Source organism: Aethalodelphis obliquidens, unplaced genomic scaffold, assembly GCF_003676395.1.
Source record: "Aethalodelphis obliquidens isolate GAN/ISIS:26980383/991018 unplaced genomic scaffold, ASM367639v1 scaffold99, whole genome shotgun sequence".
Taxonomy (NCBI): Eukaryota; Metazoa; Chordata; class Mammalia; order Artiodactyla; family Delphinidae; genus Aethalodelphis; species Aethalodelphis obliquidens.
The window spans coordinates 2836930-2859048 of NW_020838043.1; the positions used below are offsets into that span (position 1 = coordinate 2836930).

The 22119-nt window shown below is 46.4% G+C and overlaps 1 protein-coding gene across 9 annotated transcripts in view; it reads left to right on the forward strand.

The window, feature by feature from the left end:
* The window catches only part of MAP7D2 (MAP7 domain containing 2), a 107834-nt gene that overhangs the window by 10548 nt on the left and 75167 nt on the right, over positions 1–22119 (forward strand). For 2 of the 9 annotated variants that reach the window (XM_027096121.1, XM_027096124.1), the window contains exon 1: positions 4809–4897. The exons of 4 other annotated variants lie outside the window; for them this stretch is intronic. The gene's annotated coding sequence lies outside the window, so the exon portion shown is untranslated. Of the gene's footprint in view, positions 1–4808; positions 4898–22119 lie in introns of those variants that run through there. 3 more of the 9 variants (XM_027096126.1, XM_027096128.1, XM_027096129.1) reach the window with 2 other exon arrangements.

Sequence of the window (22119 nt, forward strand, 5' to 3'; positions counted from 1 at the left end):
TATCCCTAATCTTCTGGGGTGAGATTAACTCTTTTTATAGCAGAACAGTCAAGGGAGTGAAATGGACTGTTTCACTCTACCCTGTTCAGCTTTCATTTCTCTTACTTGTCTTTTACTTTCTCTCTGTTTCGACTGAACGACCCAAGAAGACATGGTGCCTTTCTACTAAGGAATGTAGACTGTCCCTTGTGGTACATAATTTTATCTTTATTAGTTAAAAATTAAAAGGATTCTTACCCCCTTTTTTAAAGGTGTGTAAAGATGACATGTAAAGGTGTGTGAAGATGACTTCAGAATGAGTGCCTCTTATGATCAGGCCAATTCAAGCAGGAGATACTCTACGCAGCACTGTCCAATAGAACTTTCTTTTCTGTTCTACGTCTGTTCCAAATGGTAGCCGCTCGCCACATGTGGCTATTGAGCCCTGAGGAACTGACTTTTTAATTGTGTCTGATTTTAAATAATTTAAATAGCCACATGTGGCAGTGGCTCCTGAATTGGATTGTGCAGTTAACTAGATGTTCACTGACCTTGCCAGGTTAGAAATAGTGTGTTGGGCTTCCCTGGTGGAGCAGTGGTTAAGAATCCGCCTGCCAATGCAGGGGACACGGGTTCGAGCCCTGATCCAGGACGATCCCACATGCCATGGAGCAACTAAGACCGTGCGCCACAACTGCTGAGCCTGTGTTCTAGAGCCCGCGAGCCGTAATTACTGAAGCTGATGAGCCACAGCTACTGAAGCCCACAAGCCTAGAGCCCGTGCTCCACAACAAGAGAAGTCACCGCAATGAGAAGCCCGCACACGGCAACAAAGAGTAGCCCCCGCTCGCTGCAACTAGAGAAAGACCGCACGCAGCAGCGAAGACCCAATGCAGCCAAAAATAATAAATAAGTAAAATAAATAAATTTATTTAAAAAAGAAATAAGTAGTGTGTTTCGGGCCTCAAACAAGTTCCTTCATACCCATCTATTTTTTTTTAATTTTTATTTTATTTTGGAGTATATAGTTGGTTTACAGTGTTGTGTTAGTTTCAAGTGTAGAGCAAAGTGAATAAGTTATACATATATGCATTCTTTTTCAGATTCTTTTCCCATATAGGTTATTACGGAATATTGAATAGAGTTCCCTGTGCTATACAGTGGGTCCTTGTTGATTACCTATTTTATATATAGTAGTGTGTGTGTGTGTTCATCCCAAGCTCCTCATTTATCCCGTCTATTTTTGGTTTCTCCTCTACAAGCTCTGGTATTTGGTACTTGTCGTTCAGACCCTCTCAGATGTGCACAGGCCACCAAGAACAGAACTGGTACTTAGCTCCTGTGGTTCACATCAGGTCTGTAGGGCCGTGATAGAACGTACTAGCCAAGACGTATCTCTGGCTCCTGGGGGCCCTGGGGTGCCTTCTCCGTCCCTGCCTCAGTTTGGGTTACACAGCATGGCTGGAGGAGAAACCAGGTTGACTTATAAGGCATTATCAGATCATGAGATGAAGCCATGAGCTATGCAGGATATGGATGGGCTGTGGGGAGAACTTTTACAGGGGGATGTTGGCAGGGACTGAGACCGAGGCGAGGCTGGCGAGGGCATTGGGGAGCCATGAGCAGCACAGCTGAAGGAATCAGTTCCTTCTTCTCCAGGACTGTTCACTGAAGTAGATGAGCCTTAGCTCTCTTGTCCAGCTTGCTCCGCACACTGTGGCCTTGTGCTGGCCTCGGCGAAGAACTTGGTCGCTTGTGAGTGCACTGGCACACTAGGTCATCTAACTAATGCTTTCCAACTCTGACATACTGTGATCCTCCACTGCCAGCCCAGGAGGCAGGGGAAAGGGTAGTCTGGTCTTCTCCCCTCTGGTTAGCGGGATCACCAGCCACTTAACCAGCTGGTGGGCTTAACCAGCAGACTTCCCAGCCTTCCCCTCTCCCACTCCCATTACAGCCAAGGCAGGGGGCTCTGCCTCCATCTCTCACGACCCTGTCCCCATTGCCAGTGCCTGGGTCAGACCCTGTCATCTAGGTCCCGACTGTAATCACAAGAGCCTTAGGGGTCTCTGTCCAGGTCCCCCTCCCTGTCATGGATTCATCACATCGCAGTCTTGTTTGATCTCCTCTGACATCAGCCTGGCATAAGCACAGTCCAGACTGCTGCTGGGGTTTCCCAGGTTGGGTGTGTTGGGATGGGACTCCCTCTTACCCCTCCAGCCCCCCTTCTCTGGCCAGTGATCACCCCCAGCTGGTAGTGTCTGGCACACTCTGCATGCACCTCGCCGCCCACGCACATGCTCTTCCCTCTGTCCAGAATGCCTTCCTGTCTGTGTCTACCATGTTCACCCTTCAGTACTTGGCTCACATCTCACCTCTTCCCTGAAGCCTTCCCTGACTACACACACTTCTGGTGGGTTTTTCTTTTCTCTTCCATTTCCATTACAGTGTTGATAACACGAATTCAGGTAAATCAAATCATGTGCAAATAAACTTGGGGTTGGCATTTGGAAACTAAAGTGCACAGATCTTAAGCATACAGTCTGATGAACGTTTACATATACACCCATGTAACCAACACCCAGATCAAGAAACTAAATATTTCCAGTACCCTGTGCCTCCTTCTAGACAGTATCCCCTAAAGGTGACCATTGTTCTTACCTCTTTTCACTAGAGATTAGTTTTGCTTGTTTTTGAGCTTTATAAAAATAGACTCATAGTATGTGCATTTTTATTGTAGCAAAATATACGTAACATAAAATTTACCATTTTAGCCATTTTTAACGTACAGTTCAGTGGCATTAAGTGCATTCATATTGTTGTACAATCATCACCACCATCCATCTCCAGAACTTTTTCTTCAAGTATATACTTTTGTTGTGTCTGGTTTTTTCCACTCCAAATTGTGTGTGTAAGATTCATCCGTGATGTTGCAGACATCAGTGGTTCATTTCTTTTCTTTTTTAAAAAATTATTATTTACTTATTTTGGCTATGCCAGGTCTTAGTTGCGGCATGCATGTGGGATCTAGTTCCCCGACCAGGGATCGAACCCAGGCCCCCTGCATTGGGAGTGTAGATTCTTAACCCACTGGACCACCAGGGAAATCCCAGTGGTTCATTTCCTTTTATTTTTGGGTAGTATTACATTGTGTGACTAGACATACTACAATTTGGTTTATCCATTCTCTTGCTGATAGACAATTGGGTTATTTTCAGTTTTCTATTCTTTTGACTAAAACTGCTGTGAACATGCTTGCACACATCTCTTGGTGCCCATATACATGCATTTCTGTTGTGTGCATACCTAGGAGTTGAATTACTGGGTCAGAAGGTAGGCATATGTTCAGCTTTTGCATATAGTGCCAAACTGTTTTCCAAACAGTTGGAAGTAGTTCCCTATTGCTGTTGTAACCAATTACTGCAAATTTAATGGCTTATAGCAACATGAATTCATTATCTTACAATTCTGGACATCAGAAGTGCTAAAGTGAAGGTGTCAGCAAAGCCTTACTGGAGGCTCTAAGGGAGAATCTGTTCCCTTGCCCTTTCCAGCTGCTAGAGGCTGCCCACATCCCTTGAGTCGTGGCCCCTTCCTCCATCACCAAGGCTAGCAGCATAGCATCTTCCAGTCTTTTTCTGTCCAACTTCTGCTTCCATTGTCACATCTCCTCTCTCTCACTCTAGCTTTCCTACGTCCCTTGTGATTACATGGGGGCCACCTGAAAAATCCTGGGTAATCTCCCCATTCTTAAGAGCCTTAACTTAATCTGCAAAGGCCTTTTGTCATAAAAGGTAACATTTTCACGGGTCCAGGGCTTAGAACCTGGACATCTCTGGGGGCCTGTTACTCTGCCTACCATTTTGTATTCCCACCAGGAAGGAATGAAAGTTCCAGTTCTTCCACATCTTTGTCAGTACCCGATCTTGTCAGTCTTTTTAATTGTAGTCATTCTGGAGGGGATATGGGGGGCACATCCACAGCTCCCACCCCCAGGCAGTGTGTCCTCCTTTGCTCTGATACAGATTTATTGCAACTTATCAGTATTGTAAATATTTTTTTACATGCCTGTGTCTTGGTCAAACTGTACACTTTTTCATGAGACAAGTCGTAGAGTAGCTGGTTCAATAAGTGCTCCTTGGATGGTAAGAAATGGCTGAGGGCAGGGCTTCCCTGGTGGCACAGTGGTTAAGAATCCGCCTGCCAATACAGGGGACACGGGTTCGAGCCCTGGTCCAGGAAGATCCCACATGCCGCAGAGCAACTAAGCCCGTGCACCACAACTACTGAGCCCGTGTGCTACAACTAATGAAGCTCGCGCCTCTAGAGACCGTGCTCCGCAACAAGAGAAGCCACTGCCATGAGAAGCCCTCGCACTGCAACGAAGAGTAGCCCCCGCTAGCTGCAACTAGAGAAAGCCCGTGCACAGCAACGAAGACCCAATGCAACCAAAAAGATAAAAAGAAAAAAAAATTAACCAAATCTTAAAAAAAAAAAAAAAAAGAAAGAAATGGCTGAGGGCAGTTTTCAGCAGAGAAGCAAGCAGAGCTAAAGATGTAAATGAAAGCCTGTGCTTCCAGTCCCATCTCTGGCTCCAGGTAGGTTTTCTCCCAAGTGAAAACAGGACCAGAGCGAAGAACCTGGTTTCTAGCTTCTACACACTGTTCTTTCCCAAGGTAGTTAATCTATAAGTGAGTAATGCCCTGGAAGGGGATGTGGGCCTCAACTCATGAGGGCGTTGGTTGGAAATGACTTCACCGTGTATGTAAATGAGAGAGGGCAATGCAGTTCCACAGGCCGCCTTCTGGGGAGTATGAACTTGGACCTTTCGCACAGACTCGGGTTTTCCTTCTCCCTGGACTCTGTTCATGTAGCAGCACGCTGCAGCTTCTCGCCTGCAGAAGGAAGACCTTCCAAGGTAAGTCAGGCGTCCTTGATCTCAGGAAATGTCGCGTGTGTAGGCCGAAACCCGCCTTGGAAACTGGAGGCCAGGATTTCCGAGGAAGGCGACGGCTGAGTAGGAACGAAGTTGTGATGCCCCTGGACGCGGCGGGGTGGGTGCAGAGGTCCTGCGCCGGGGGCTGGGTCTGGAAGGCAGGGCAGTTAGACCAAGGCGAGTGTTAGACAAAGGCAGCCAGGGTTGTGGCTCCCTTGGGAGCGTGCGGACGCAAGCGTCGCTTCCTGTGCTCAGGTCGTGCCTGCTCCCCTTGGCTGGGCGCGCACCTGGTTTCAGGAGGGCGCTCACGTTTCGAGGCCTGAGGCTTATCTTTCCAGGTGCTGGGGTGTTGGCAGTGGGCCTGTGGCTTGGCGTTACTTTGACCCTCTGGGGTGTGGCGTGTGTGTGAGGAACCTTGCCGTCCACATGGCAGAGGACTTTTCCAGCCCTTGTGGGAAGACCTGTGTGTCACTGAAGGAGTCGGTCTTCTGAGAAAAATATTATCTCAGGGTAGGAGCTCCTGGGATGGGCCAAGCAGGGCTGGGGCTGGGCGTTTGTGGTGCCGGTGACTTCCTGGATGTCTGCTGCTCTGCCTACTGTACTCAGGTGGTGGAGAAACTCGGGTGCCTGCGTTCCTGCTGAGACCTGTCCTTCTAGGACTCAGACCCTGATCCCTCTTTGCTCTTCGTCATCCTGGACCAAGGAGGCCGAGAGCCTGGCCTCTTGGAGTTGCCCTGTACAGACTCCAGGTCGGGGGGACCTGCAGAGAGCACGTGGGCTGAGCTGCCCCTGTCAGCAGGTGCGCGTTAACTTTTGTCAGGACAGAGAGTGGACCTTCACTCCATGTCCTCTGAGGCTGGAGGGGCACCCTCTCCCCCGGGCAAGAAGTCCTTTCTGTTCATACAAACACCTCTCCTCTAAATGCCTCTCCTCTTGCTGTGGCCTCTGTGGACAGGCAGAACACCCTCCCGGCACCCTTTCCACAAAACCTCCTGGTCTCCATAAAGAGACCTGGGACCTTCTACGGGACTCAGTTCCATCTACCCTCCTAATGTGACTCTTTGTCTGGCGCTTACTCCTGGGTGTTGGTGTCTCCCTTCTCTAACTTTCTGCACCAGTCGCCCATAGAGTAGCCTCTTCACCTCTTTCTTCAGCTAAGAATTCACCAATGAGATATCACCTCACACCTGTCAGGATGGCTGTTATCAAAAAAACAGAAGACAACAAATGCTGGTGAAGATGTGGAGAAATTGAAACCTCTGTGCACTGTTGATGGGACTGCAAAATGGGGCAGCCACTATGGAAAACAGTGTGGAGGTTCCTCAAGAAACTAAAATAAAACTATCATATGATCCAGCAATCCTACTTTTGGGCATTTATCAAAAGAATTGAAATCAGGATCTCAAAGAGATATTAACGCTCTTCACAGTAGCTAAACCGTGGAAACAACCTAAATGTCCACGGACAAATGAAGGGATAAAGAAAATGTGGTATGCACATGCAGTGGAGTATTATTCAGCCTTATAAAACAAGGAAATTCTGCAATATGTGACATGGATGAGCCTTGAGGACATTATGATAAGTGAAATAAGCCAGCCACAGAAAGACAAATACTGCATGATTCCACTTACATGAGGGTACCCAAAAGAGTCAGATTCATAGCATCGAAGAGTGTAATGGTGGTTGCCAGGGGCTGAGGGGAAATGGAGAGTTACTCCTCAATGGGCATAAAGTTTCAGTTAAACAAGATTAATAAGTTCTAGATATCTGCTGTACAATATGGTACTGAGAGTCAGTACCATATTGTACATGTAAAACTTTAAGAGTGTAAATATCATGTTAAGTGTTCCTACCACAATAAAGTAAAATTTTAAAAAAATTTTAAGAATTTACCACTTAAGACCTTCATCTGATCAGGTACTGGTGTGGCCACTAACTAGCTGTGGAGCCGTGAGTTAGTTTCTTGTCTGTTCCAGTCTCAGCTTCTTATAAGAAGAGGATAGTAACAGATTCCTCGCAGGGTCAACAGGAGGACTATATGAGGTAGTGCATGGAAAGTGCTGAGCACGGTGTCTTGCACATACATAGCTGTGCTCCACGAGGTCAGGGGCGTCACTGTCATCCTCTGTGTATTGAGTACAAGACGACTATGAGCATATATTTATATACAAAAAAATATATTTTTGTATATAATGTACTTATATTGATATATACTGGTGTTGCCTTTCAAGGACCTAGTGACCTACTGAGCTATGCATTTTCTAACTTACCTATAATCCAAGTCTAACACTGAAAAGTACCGTAAATGGAAGTATGAAAATGGACCATGAAGCCATAGATGAGCAAACAGTTAAATCTGGCTGGAGGACTGGAGACAATCTTCGTGCACATGGGAGTCACCACGGTCACTTACACTTAGGTGCCCCATGGTTAGCAGGAAAGCACTGCCAGGTACTCAGCAAATAATTACTTGGGGCCCGTTTCGGCCATGCTCTCGAGCTTCTGCACAGGAATGGTGCTGCTTTTTCTCCCACTCAGAGCTTAATTTACATATTGAATTTATTTATTTATTTATTTATTTAATTTTTGGCTGCATTGGGTCTTTGTTGCTGCACGCAGGCTTTTCTCTAGTTGTGGCGAGCAGGGGCTGCTCTCCATTTGCGGTGCGCAGGCTTCTCTTCATTGTGGTGCGTGTGCTTCTCATCGCGGTGGCTTCTCTTGTTGCGGAGCACGGGCTTTAGGTGCCCGGGCTCAGTAGATGTGGCGCGTGGGCTTATTTGCTCCGCGGCATGTGGGATCTTCCCGGACCCGTGTCCCCTGCATTGGCAGGCGGATTCTTAATCACTGCGCCACCAGGGAAGTCCCAAAAGGGTGTTCACTTTCTGAAGTCTTTTTTGTACTACCTTATTACCTTGAAGCAGATATCAAGTTCTTAGATGTGAGGGCTCTGACTTTTGTGGGGTTTTTTGTTTTTTGTGGGTTTTTTTTGGCTGCGTTGGGTCTTCGTTGCTGCACGCAGGTTTTCTGGCTTTCTCTAGTTGTGGCGAGTGGGGGCCACTCTTCGTTGCAGTGCGCGGACTTCTCATTGCAGTGGCTTCTCTCGTTGCGGAGCACGGGCTCTAGGCCTGTGGGCTTCAGTAGTTGTGGCATGCAGGCTCAGTAGTTGTGGCACGTGGGCTCTAGAGTGTAGGCTCATTAGTTGTGGCGCACGGACTTAGTTGCTCTGCGGCACGTGGGATCTTCCCGGGCCAGGGATCGAACCCGTGTACCCTGCAGTGGCAGGCGGATTCTTAACCACTGTACCACCAGGGAAGTCCCAAGGGCTCTGACTTTTTAAAATTATGTTTTTATTGTAGTAAAATATACATAACATAAACTTTGACATTTTAACCATTTTTAAGTGTACAATTCAGTGACGTTAAGTGCATTTACAATGTTGTCTAACCATTGCCATTATCTATCTCTAGAACTTTTTCATCATTTTAGACAGAAACTCGGTAACCATTAAATAATAACTCCCCATTACCCCGTCCCCCTAGTCCCTGGTAACCAGTATTTTATTTTCTGTCTCTATACATTTGCCTATCCTGGATACCTCCTCCCATAAGTAGAATCATACAGTATTTATCCTTTCGTGATTAGCTTATTTCACTTAGCATGATGTCCTCAAGGTTCATCCATTGTCATAACATGTATCTGAATTTCATTCCTTTTTAGGGCAGAATAATATTTCCTTGTATGTATAAACCACATTCTGTTTATCTGTTCATCTGTTGATGGACACTTGGGTTGCTGCCACCGTTTGGCTGTTGTGAATAGCACTGCTGTGAACATGGGTGTACAGGTATCTTTTTGAGACCCTGCTTTTAATTCTTTGGGCTATATACCCAGAAGTGGAATTGCTGGGTCATACGGTAATTCTGTGTTTTGCCCTGATTTTTTAAACAGCTTAAAAATTATTTTGAGGTATTAGTCATATTACATAAATTTCAGCCTTGTGAAGTGTACAGTTCAGTGGGTTTTAGAATATTCACAAGGTTGTGCAATCATCCCCACTAGTCACTGATTTTTATGACCTCTTAGGAACCAGAGAGGGAAAGAGAGTACCTTGAAGGTGGCTTGGGAGTAAGGAAGGGAGCTTTCAGGATTAGTATGAGACTCTTTAAAAAAGAAGGATCGTTGTACCAAATCCTTGAAATGCCACTCAGGCTTTAGCAAGAATACTCTACCCACTGCAAGGCTTTAGGACCGAAATTCAGAAAGGCTCCCCTGCTACCTGACATATTTTCAACTACTGATGAGGCCTCGTTTTATGGAACAGGATGTTGAATAACCTCACAAATGGGTCACCCTTATCAGGAATGCTCTGGAAGCCTGGTTGCGTAGAATGAGGCAGGCTTTTACGCGGCTTCTTGCTGCTCTGTCGCACCTCCCGTGTTTGCTTTGTCAGATGTCCTTCCCTGGCTTGGAACCGGTTCTCTTCCTTCTCTGGTTCTGATCCCATATTCTGCAACTACTTGTGTTTCCAAACATGAAACAGATTGTTTACAATAAATGCCTTAAATGTTTGATTTTTAGATTTCAGATTTGCTGTGCTTTGAAGCAAACAATACAACTCATGCACTTTTGTTATTACACACCATTCATACACACCAGGGTGCTCTGATTTTCACTCGTTCTGGTTGTGTACTTGTGGTTTTTAACATTTTATGCTTTAGGGATGGTTTTATTGTGATTTTCTGGTAGTTTGACAGCTTTCTTTCTTTTTTTGGGGGGGGGGCGTATACCCTACAGTTCGCCCATTCAAAGTGTACAATTCAGTGGGGTTTTTTTTAGTGTATTCACAGAGTTGTGCAATGTACAACCAATACACCACAATCAATTCCAGAATAGTTTTATCACCCCAAAAGAAATCGCACACCTATTGGCAGTCACTCCCCATTTCCTCCCAACCCCCAGCCCTAGGGAACCAAGCCACTAATGTACTCTGTCTCTACAGATTTGGGGCCAGCTTTCTTAGATCCTTGTTTAACAGTGATTTTCCCCCTGAAATTATAGTATAAGCCACCCATTCTGCTTTCCTTCCCTGTTGCATTCTTGTCATCTCCCTTCCCTTCCCTTCCCTTCCCTTCCCTTCTCCTCCCCTCCACCCCCCTCCCCTTGCTTTTCTTTGGCCTCCCTCCCTCCCTCCCTTCCTTCCTTCCTTCCTTGCTTCCTTCCTTCCTTTCCTCTTCTTCTATTAGCAGGTTAGCTGTAAATCCTTCTTAAGTAGCTCTCAAAGTGGATGAGTTGGTAGATGGGGCACAGCTACAGGAATTCATCCGACAGATGGACAAACAGCCATTGTTAAGCCTTGGAATGCCCTTCTAAGTCACCTGCCTTCATTCTGTCACTGTGAGGCTGGATTTCTTTTTTTTTCCCCCAGTTTTATTGAGAAATAGTTGACGTACATCACTCTATAAGTTTAAGGCATATAGCATGGTGGTTTGATGTACATACATAATGAAATGATTACCACAGTAGTTTCATCTAACATCCATCTTCTCATGTAGATACAATAAAAACAAATAAAAAAGGGAAAAAGGAAAGAAATGTAATCCTTGTAATGACAACTTATAGGACTTATTACTCTCATAGCAACTTTCCTGCGTATTGTGCAGCGGTGTTAGCTACAGCCATCGTGTTGTATGTTACATCCCTCGTACTTCTTTATCTTGTAACTGGAAGTTTGTACCTTTTGACCCCCTTCCTCCAATTCCCCCTCCCAGGTTGGCTTGCTTTTCTCTGGCTGGGCTGCAAGGACCTTGAGAGCCAGGCCAGTCAGAGCCACAGGGCCGGAAGCTTCTCTGGGTTGGATCGGCCTTGCTGTGTGAACAAGTGCTGAGACTGAAATCAAATGCGCAGTTTCTAGATGTGTAAATTCAGTCACTTGCTTCTTCTCTAACAGAAACAGTATTTAATAGTCACTAATGGTAGAGCAGTCTCAAAATCTGCAAATACCATTGACCCTTGAACAAGGCAGGGGTTAGAGGCGCTCACCTCCCCACAGTCGAAAATCCGAGTATAACTTGTAGTCGACGCTCTGTATACATGGTTCCTCCTTTCAGGCAGTTCTTCCGTACACGCAGTTCCGCATCCGCAGATTCAACCAACGTGGTATCATAGTACCATAGTATTTAATAGTGAAAAAGAAAATCCGTGTGTAAGTGGATCTGCACAGTTCAAACTCGTGTTGTCCAGGGTCAACTGTATTAGTGTGTAACATGCTAATCACTGTTGCTGCTGGTGAGAAAATATTGGTTGCACTTGGACATAACTAGTCTGCATTCAGCATAGCTTTTTGCTCGCTTTTTTAGCCAGATGCCCTGGGTTTGAATCCTGGTTCTGCTCCCTTTATTACCTAGGTGACCTTGAGCAAGTCCGTTCGCCTTCCTGGAAGCCTCCTCTCCTCCTCTGTGGAAGGGGAGAATAATAAATCCAACTGCATAGCTTGTTGTGAGATTTAAACAAGAGAATGTGTGCACAGCATTTAACATGATGCCTGGCCGAGAGTGAGAGCTCTGTAAATGTTAGCTGGTATTAAGGGGGCATCCTGTATTGTGTGCCTGCTGTATACAAGGTACTAGGTTAGGTTTTGCAAGAAATAAGCCAAAGCCTTGTGAATGGAATCTGAGCCCTGTTGAGGTTACAGTCATGCCCAGATGGGCAGTCAGGGCAAGCCGTCTTGCTCAGAACAAATAACCTCGACAGAAGAGGGTAGTCAGGGTCCTACTTAATGAATCTGCTAGTGGTGTTTGGTGCTTAGTACCAGCAGCAGTGTCCGTCCTCAGGCTTGCTGTTATCTGTCTCCCGTTCCGTCCCATCTCCTACTGCTGCGACGGAGCGAGTACTAGCAGGCCCTCTCTGTGGAATTTCTGAGCCACGTGAGAGAGAGTGTGGTGTACCCTTAGAACAAGACCTGTCCTGCCTTTCCTGTGCACTTTGGTTGAGAGAAATAGTATAAGCTCCTGTTTGGGGGGTTGCTTAGTTTTTAAAACAGAAAGTAGTGATCATTCTGATGGCAGAGGTTTTGTATCAGTTTTAGCCTGGGAGACCACTTTTCACCTGGCTCTACATGTCAGACTCAGCTGGAGACTGCAGACTCATCCTTCAGACCCCCAGGAGGACAGGGGCCAGGAGCCAGGCGTTAGAGCACCTCCCAGAGGCATCTTTACACATAACCTCAGCCCCTTGTGTTGTCTTGGAAAAAAATCTTTCAGGCCCTCACTTTCCTGTCAGTAAAATGGGATGAATGACACCTGCTTGTTAGGGTTGTATTAAGGATTATAAAAATACATCTGGGACTTCCCTGGTGGCGCAGTGGTTAAGAATCTGCCTGCCAATGCAGGGGACACGGGTTCAAGCCCTGGTCCGGGAAGATCCCACAGGCCCTGGAGCAACTAAGCCCGTGCGCCACAACTTACTGAGCCTGTGCTCTACAGCCCGTGAGCCACAACTACTGAGCCTGTGTGCCACAACTACTGAAGCCCGTGAGCCACAACTACTGAGCCTGCGTGCCACAACGACTGAAGCCCGTGCACCTAGAGCCCGTGCTCCACAAGAGAAGCCACTGCGATGAGAAGCCTGCGCACCTCAACGAAGAGTAGCCCCTGCTCACCGCAACTAGAGAAAGCCCGCACGCAGCAACAAAGACTCAACACAGCCAAAAAATGAATAAATGAATAAAAATTTTTAAATATATATTTAAAAAAATACATCTGAAGCACATAGCACGCTGCCTTCCATGGGTCAGAGCTGTTGCGTAGCCATTCTATGCCGGGAAAAGACTGGTGAGTTTGGTTTGTGGCCCCTTCAAATGACCACAAAGACCAGGCCAGTCCATTTCTTTTTCTTTCCTTTTTGTTTTTGTTTTTTTGGCCGTATCGTGTGACATGTGGGCTCTTAGCTCCCTGAGCAGGGATCACACCTGTGCCCCCTGCAATGGAAGCATGGAGTCTTAACCATTGGACCACTAGGGAGGTCCCAGGCAATTTCTTTTGGCCAAAATAACATCCCTCAGTTATTTCATCCAGGGAGAGAAGAAACGTGTGACACGTATGCTGATACTCCTGTTTCCTGTCTGCCCCATGCCACACTCAAGTCACCACCTGATCCCACGCTCCAGGCAGACAGCTGCCAGTCGGTCAAGGTCAGTAGGAGAGACACAGTCGGGTTGTCACCCCTGCAGCATGTCGTGTGGGCGAGGCTGCTGACCTGCACCCTCCTCCTCCATGGCAGTGCCTTTTGAATGTCCTGTCTAAACCCAAGCCCAGCTGAATCACAACCTGGTAACACTCTTTGCTCTATTTTTATAGCAGCTAGTCTTTTCTGCTTGTCATCTACGTTAGTCCTCGTTTCCTTCTAGCTTCTATTTCAGCAGCATCTCTTTTAGTGTAAAAATCCCCAGAAGGTATTTCTACAAACAGCCTTTACAGAATCTAAGGACAGCACTTAAAAGCAGCTCTTGGCCCACTCCACAGACATTTATGCGTGCCTGACGTGTGCCGGCCTGTGATGTGTGACAGAGAGCCGACACAGCCCTAGTTTTCCAGAGCTCAGTCTGAAAAAGAAAAAAGTGGACAGGCCATTTTTTTTATGTAGTTCTTCCCTCCGCCCTGTGGCAAAGGCAGGACTAGTCTCAATTTACAAGGAAAAAGGAAGCCGAGAGAGCTGTTTCAGTTTATTCAGCAGCTGGTGCCTGGGACCAGGTTCGCTCTCAGCAGCATGCTGGTCCAGGCTTTGTTTGGGGACACCACTGGCTGGCGGCGGGGCATCCACACAGGAGGATGAACAGCGGGCCAGGCTGTTGACTGCCTTCCCAACAGCTATACCTTCTTTCTTCAGAGCTGGGGTGTTGGGGTAGTCAGCCCCAGGGCCAGGCCTTGAGTCACCTCAAGCCTGAGTCGTTCTTGGTGGTTCCATTCCCCTTTGCCATGTATTCACTCTCCTGGCCTCCCTTGCAGCCATGGAACCCAGTACCAGCCAAGGAGACTTAAAGGGAAGACCGCTGGAGATCTTCCTGGCATCCAAGAGAAATGAGCATGAGGAGGGAGCCTCTTCCTCCCTGCTTTGATTCTTCCCCTCTCCATTCCGCCTTGCCCGGTCTCCTGCGAGAAGATAATGCTGGTGCCGTGGCGGCATCTTGTGATCAGGAGGGGAGACACACTGCAGATGGCTGAATGGAAAAGCAAAAGGATCTCGGATCCTTCATATTCCAAGCACTGAAGTCTTCCGACCAAGACTTTTCCTAAGTACCTCTTGATAAACGAGATCACAAATGTCTTTGTGGTTAAAGCGTTTTAAGGCTGGGCTTCTCAAGAGTGTGGTGCATGGAGGGTGACATCATCATCACCTGGGGGCTTGTCTGAAGTGCAAATTCTTGGGCTGGACCCCAGCCCTACTGAATCAGGATCTCTGGGTGTGGGGTCTAGCATTTTTGTTTTTACACGCCCTCCAGGTGATTCTGATGCAACTCAAGTTTGAGAGCCACTGGTTTAAGCCCTTGTAGCTTTCCTAAAACTGATCCCAGCGGGGTCGATAAGGGAAGGGCTGCCATTACCAGTCAGTTCTCCGTGTCCCGATGATGAGGTCCAAGTTTGTCTCCACTGGCAGCCAGTGGCTGTGACACAGATCTGTTGGCTCAATGGCTTTAATGATGCTTTTTCTAGGTGGGGCCCAGTCAGACCTGCCTGGTTCTGGGGTGTCAGTGTCCGGATCTGCCACTCCCTGAAGAGCCCCGGAAGTATTTTGCCCTCAGAACCAAATGTGACAAATATAGGTATTTTATTGTTCTCCCTGAGTAAAAGAATTCTTTTATTCACCAAGTAGAGGATGATGGAGAAGACACCAGACTTAAGGGGCTCACACATGTGTGAATGGATTGATGTCTGAGGTGTTCAGACAACAGATACCTCCTGGGAGCCTGCTCTGGGCTGAGTGCTGGGAAGACAGTGGTAGAGAAAATAAAAGGGTGCGTGGAGCTGGAGTACCACAGCTGCAAAGATGAAGAGGGATGGGGCTGTGAAGGCATGTAGAATTGTCCCTCCTGGGATACCCGGGTAGATCAGGGAAGGCTTCCTGCAGGAAGTAGCTACTCATCTGACAATACTGTGTGTGTGCTGGGATCGGGGAGAGAGCGTTCCAGGCTGGGGGCAGGGCTTGTGCGAAGACCTGGAGGTGAGAGAGACCAGGAGATCGGTGTGGCAGGAAGGCAGAGTCACCTGGGAAACAGTCCTGTTCAAGCTCTCAGACCCAGGGACGCATCTGAGAAGCAGGTTGAGATGTAGACAGAATGATATTTAAATGATTTACTAAAGTGAAGTGGCCTCTTACTGTATTAAATGGAAATAATTTACTTACTGCTTTTTATTATGGCCCATTAAATGCTGCTTGGAGGAAGCAGGCCATGTCGACCCCTGCTCTCACCTCCCCTCCCTGTCCTGCCCTGTTCCCTCTTCGTTTTATTGATATATACTCATTCCTGGGAGCAGAGGCACTCACTAACTATTTATTTGGGACCTTCATGTCACTAGGCCTCCCTTTCCTGCCCCCATGAAGCGGACTAAAGTAGTATTTCCCTCTGTTGTCCGACCCTAGGAACCATCTGGGCAGCTTGTTACAAATTCAGGTTCTCTGCCTCCTCCTGGGAGATGCCAGTTCGCCAGGTCTGAAGAGGAGTTTGGGAACCTGTATGTTTTAAGTTAGTTTTATTGAGTAGATATATATTTATTATACATAGATTTGTGTGTATAATTGACATACAAAGAAAATGCACCTGTTTTAAGTGTACTGATAGCTGTGCTTTAACGAATGTATACACTTCTCACTATCACAGCCCCTTACAGACACGCTTCACCCTCAGCCCCAGGCAGCCTCTGATCTGCTTTCTGTGACTGTAGTTTCGTTTTGCCGCTTTTAACATTTCATATCAATGGAGTCATGTGCAGTGTACTCTTTTCTCTCTGGCTTCTTTCACTTAGTATGTTTTTGAGATTCGTCCATGTTGTGTGTATATATAAGTAATTCATTCCTTTTATTGCTGAAGAGTAGTTCTCTCACTGAGAATGTACCGGTGTTTTTGCTGCATTGCCACTTCAGCCATTCTCTTGCTGACGCACAGTTGTTTTGTTTCCAGTTTCGGGGTCATTATGGACAGAGATACTGTGAACATTCAGGTACAGACTGCTTTGTGGACACATGTTTGCATTTGTCTTGGGTAAATCCCCAGGAGTGGGCTTGCTGGGCCATGTGATACATGAATGCTCTAACTGGGAAAGGAGCTGCCAAACGTTTCCTAGGTGCTTGTACCAATTGACATTCTCACCTACGGTGTAGGAGAGGGCTAGTTGCTTTGCATCCTTGCAGCCACTTGGTATGGTCGATTTTTTGTTGGATTAAAATTTTTTTTGCCATCCCAGTGGTTGTATAGTGATTTGTCACTGTGGTTTTACTTTGCATTTTCCTGCTGATTGAAGATTGAGCAGCTTTTCATGTGCTTCTTGGCATGTGAAATGTCTGTTCACATCTTTTGCCCATTTTTTTAAATTGTTTGCTTATTTAGCTGTAAGAAATTTTTGTTTGCTTATATTTTATTTCAGAATTATACATGTTTATTCACAAGTAAGATTGGTCAGTAGTTTTCTTTTTTATGTTAATTCGGGTGTTCTTAAAAATAATTTTTCATTATATCCTGCGTATAAATTCTTGTCACACATCTGTACTGTGAATATTTTCTCTTTGTCTGGTCTGCCTTTGCATTTTCTTAATGGTGTCTTTTGAAGAGCAGAAGACTTAAATTTTGATGAAGTTTGATTTATCAGTTTTTTTCTTTTATAGTTTGAGCTTTTTGTGTGTTCTAAGAAATCTTTGCCTACCCTAAGGTCATGAAGATTTTCTCCTATGTTTTCTTCTAGAAGTTTTATAGGTCCATTTTGAGTTTTTATATATGACGCAAGGTATGGATCAAGGTTCATTGTTTTGCATATGGTTGTCCACTGGTTCCAGCACCATTTGTTGAAAAGACTGTTCTTTTCCCATTGCATTACCTTGACACCTTTGTCAACTATTCAGCTGTTCGTGTATGTGTTGGTCTATTTATGGACTCTCTGTTGTATCCTGTTGATCTATGTGTCTGTCCTTATGCCAATGCCAATACCACACTGTCTTGATTACAGGAATCTGTATTTTTAAAAAGAATCTCTAGACGGTTCTCATGATCATGTCCATTCGGGAAACATGTATTAGATTTTTCTAAGGATCCTTCTGGTGATGACAGTCTTAAGTCTGTGTATTCCTGCCAGCACAGCCTCAATTTGTATCCCAACTCCTTGCTACTCAGAGTGGGGTCTGCAGACAAGCAGCGTCAGCAACACCCAGGAGCCTGTTCAAGATGTGGACTGTGGCCTTGTCCCAGACTTACTGAGTAGAACTTGCATTGTAACGAGATCCCTGGGGTTCCCATCAAGGTTACACAGCACTTTTCCAGGTGTCACTACCCTGAAGCAGGGCTTTACAGATTTTTAGATCACGAATGACTCCACAGTTAGAAACACGTATAACAACGTACATGTCAATGTAGCTGAAACAGGTCTTTACAAAAGAATGCTTACTCTTCCTCCCTGGTGGTTGCTTTTCTGTTCCTTTCCTCTCCGGCCCTATTCCTCCCTCCCTCCCTTTCTTCCTGTTATAGCTTTCTTGAGGTGTAATTTATGTACTGTAAACGTCCCCCATTGTCACTGAACAGTTTGCGTTTATATGGTTGTGCAGCTCTTTCCACAATCAAGTTTTAGAATACTTTCATCATCCCCAAAGATTCCCTTTTGCCTCTTTACAGTCAATTCTACGCTATTTGAAATACTGGTGGCTACCTACAGTTTGCAAAGAGTCCCAGACTTGAGTTGGACCAGCCGTGCAGCAGCATTGCTCAGACTTGGCTAGAAGTGTCTTCTTATTGGGCTTCCAAACGCAGAGCTACTTTGACACGGGACGTTATTTTTAGTATATTTCTGTCACATAATAATGCATCGTATATGTACACTAGCTTTAATGTGTAGAAATTAGTTGCTGAATCCATAAGTTTAAAGAACCTTGACCTTCTTAAACCCTTGAGTTGATTTATTCTACGTATGTCTGAGCCTGGACTAGCTGGTTGTGGGTTAAACCGTGACGGTTTGCAGAGAGGTGAAAAGATTCCTCGAGTATTTTGCTCAGCAGTGGTTAGTCACATGTGTCTGAAATATTGTAATTTCTGAAAATACAGAGGGCTAGCTTTCTGGTTTTCTTGTCTGAGGCAGGTTCTGAAGGTCCTTTCCTTAGGTGAGTTAGAAGCTCAGAGTTGAGTACGCCTTGTAGGTTTCTGTGGTGAATGTGGAATATATTTTCCTCTGCGTTCAGTGCCTTTAAGGCAGTGCCTTGCCTTTCACCTCTAGGCAGCTATCAAGCCCCCTGTCTGTACTTCTAGAGTCAGACAGCTTGAGTTTGCATCTCACCTCTGCCATTTACCACTTGTGTGACCCCAGAAAGGTGTTTAACCTCTCAATTACTCCACCTGGAAAACTGGGTCAATAATAGTACTCACCTCATAGATTTGTTGGGAAAGTTAAATGAGCTTAGAATGTAACGTATTTAGGACTGGGCCTAGCACCACTGATGTCGTTTATCATCATCGTCGTCGTCATTGTCATCACCATCGTTAGTCTCTTTAGCTATTTTCTAAGCTCCCCAGATTCCTTTACGACCAAACTTACCACTTGCTATTTCTATCACCGATGCCTGTTTGTGTAGCATCTACCTCTTTGGGCTAGAACGCATTCTCCCCTTTCCGTTCCGCTCCTGTTCATATCCCCGTGAACCCTCATCTGGATTATTCATTCACGGTGTAGCTCACATGGGGGGACAGGGTTTCTGTGCGTCAGGCCCTGGACCCACCTGGGTGGGCTGGGAGGACAGGACTGGGTACAGGGATGGCCTCAGCGGTGTGAAGGTCAGGGCAAAAGGGCAGTGTGCAGAGGGCTCCAAGAAGGACCAGGCTGTACCACAGGGCTCCCCTGTACTTGAACTGCCTTTAGCTTTTACATGTTCCCAGTGGACGCCTCTCTGCAAAGAGTGAAGGTCTGAGAGCCAGATGGACCGAATGCCTTGTCATCAGCTTGAATGATCACCTGGACGAAAACTTCAGAAAGTGTTTTACCCGATACCTGCTCTTTGACCTTGTTTCTTATGTTTGGTACCCATCTCAGCCGTGGTGTGGGGGGGACCTTCATACCCTGTCCTAGGCAGAGAACTCCAATTTTGAAACGTCAGAAGATTGATACTGTGCTCCATGAAAGTGCTCGGTGCCGTATTGATGAGTGAAACCTTGGGTTGCCTTGGGAACAGAGACGTCCTTCCTGTTACTATAAAAAGGGACACAGTGGCTGCAGTCGTGAGGCAACCTACATTTTACTTTACTTGATTCTTTATGGTAAAAAAGTGCCCAAAGTGAAATGCTGTATTTTTAAAATAACTTTGATGAAATACGTAAGAGTTCCTTTTAGTGCTGATCGAATCAAGCAAACCCACTTTTCAAATGCTTATGGGGTCTAACAGGCATCAGAGCTGCTTCATCCATCTCTCTTCCCCCCTCTTCCCTGATCCCCCCCATAAGGGCAGGATACTTGTTGTAATTATATTGCCTTTGCCTCCCTTGTGGATTAGCACCGTGGTTTCACTGTGCTGCCATCCGGGAAAGAGGCACTGGGACACTTTGTTCCATGATGACAGTTACAAAACCCTTACCACTGCTATTAATGCCTTTAGCCTACCTAGGGGAACAAGTTGTGCCTGTTGCTGCTGTCAAACACCTGTAAGATATTTATGCTCTATTTTTGGAGAAGAATTTAAAAAATACAGTGGATATTACTATAAATTGCTATGGTTTTTAACAGACTTGCCCAAGTGAGAATCATGTTTATTCTGTATATATCATTTTCTAGTTTTTTTCATATTGATGTGGCAGGAACCAAGCTGTATTCAGTGTAGAGGAGGTTTTTCTACTTCTTACAGGCAGCGCAGCTTACCAGAGCAGGGTTTCTCAAACTCGGCACGACTGACATTTTGGGCTGGGTAACTCTTTAGTGTGTATGTCAGGGCAGCATCCCTGGCCTCAATGTACTAGATGCCAGTAGCATGCCTCCCCCCAGTTCGTGACAACCCAGAATGTCTCTGGACATCTCCAAGTGTTTCCTAGAAGACATGATCACCCCTGGTTGAGAACCCCTGTACTAGAGTGTAAGGACCATATAGCATGCTGTTTTTAAAGGCAGTGGTCACGTAAGCACTGGTTTGGAGTCAGCTGTAATAGAAATGTGTGTAGTGACCTTTAAAGTGTGACAATCTGGCTAATTTTAAATAATGTGAGGGGCTTTCCTGGTGGCGCAGTGGTTAAGAATCCACCTGCCAGTGCAGGGAACACAGGTTCGTGCCCTGGTCCGGGAAGATCCCACATGCCGTGGAGCAACTCAGCCCGTGCGCCACAACTACTGAGCCTGCGCTCTAGAGCCTGTGCTCCGCAGCAAGAGAAGCCACCGCAACGAGAAGAAGCCTGTGCACCGCAATGAAGAGTAGCCCCCGCTCGCCACAACTAGAGAAAGCCCGCACGCAGCAACAAAGACCCAAGAGAGCCGAAAACAAAAATAAAATAAAATAATTTTTTCAAAAAAGCTTTAAAATAATGTGAATCCAAAACTGGGTTGCTGTGATGGGCTACCATGCTTAAATAGGATTTGAAAATACATGTATGTTTCTATCTTCCCGCCATGAGAAAGGAGAGAAACAGTGACAGCCACAGCAGGCAAGGCAGCCACGCTCAGACACAGCTGTAGAGCACAAAAGGGCATTTGTCGGGCGTTGTCTTGAATGGCAGGGGCCTCTTCCGTGAACAACCCCAAGAGAAGCCTGCACATAGCCGCAAACCTTGGGACTTCACCTCTGCAGGCCTTGTTGTTTTACTCTGCAGAAATCATTCCCAGAAACAAAGAGCAAGATTCACGTTTTGCCTTTTCTCTTGTGAGCGTCACAATCTGCAGTCTTACTGTTTTCAAAATAAACTTGTCCGCCAGCAGCAATAAGTAGAACTTTAAGATTTATGGGCCTTTTGGTTTTCTGAAGAGGTATTTAGATGGGGTGAAGTGGGGTAGATTTAATTAGCAAGCTGGAAGTCGCTGCAAGGCCGTTAGAAAGGCATGCCAGACTGCACTGCACGACGACATTGAGTGAGGGCACACATTTCGCTCTGCCCTTGCGACTTAAAAAGAATCTAGTTGAGCCAGGAAGCTGTTTCTGCCTCAAGGCCTCAAAGTGCCCTTGAAGATGGTCCTCGTGTAAGGACGCCAGATGCAGGGCCTGTAGGTTGGGACGGAGCCAAGCAACCCTGCTAGGCGTGCTTTTCTGGGAGAAAAGGAACAGGAGGTTCCTTTCAAAATTCAACTTTCAAAATTCTTAATATGCCTTCAGATTGTTTGCACTACAAAGGGTGATGGTTTTTTTCTAGCCTCTTTATTTCCCCTTTGTATTTTGTTGTAAAACTGAGGGATCTTTTCGGAGCCACAGCCTCGAGCACCGCACTGATGCCTCTGGTTCAGTTCCGGTAGCCCTGTCAGTGGCCCCTTGTGCTGGCATAACTGGGGCCATCTCCGACGTGGGGCTGAGCCGCCCAGAGCTGAGACTGCGAATAGAGGGGTCTGCAGCGGGAGGAGGGTTCACTTGGGATGCTTGCGTTGCTCAGGAGTGGTAAAGTTCAGGTCTGGACCCTAGTGAGGTGACCGAGGAGAAGCAGGCAGCCGGGGGACAAGGTGCTGTCCTCTTGGGGGGGCCTGAAGACTCCTGCCAACCCTGTAACAGGGAGGGTGGAGAGACCCCCAACACCTGGCGCATATCAGTGTGGGAAACACTCTGGAAACAAGGACAGAATAAGGGGTTTTCTGGCCTGCCTCGCTCATGCACAAGGGCAGAGCTCTTCTCACAGTAGGGACTCGGGATCTGATGGGCACCTGGGCCAGGAGTGGCATGAAGATTGGCCAGAAGCGTCTCCAGTGACCCTTTGAGATCCTTTACACATGTTTTACTTTCATCATCATTAAGCATACACGCCACCCTGAAGAGAACATCAAATGGCAGTACTAATAATG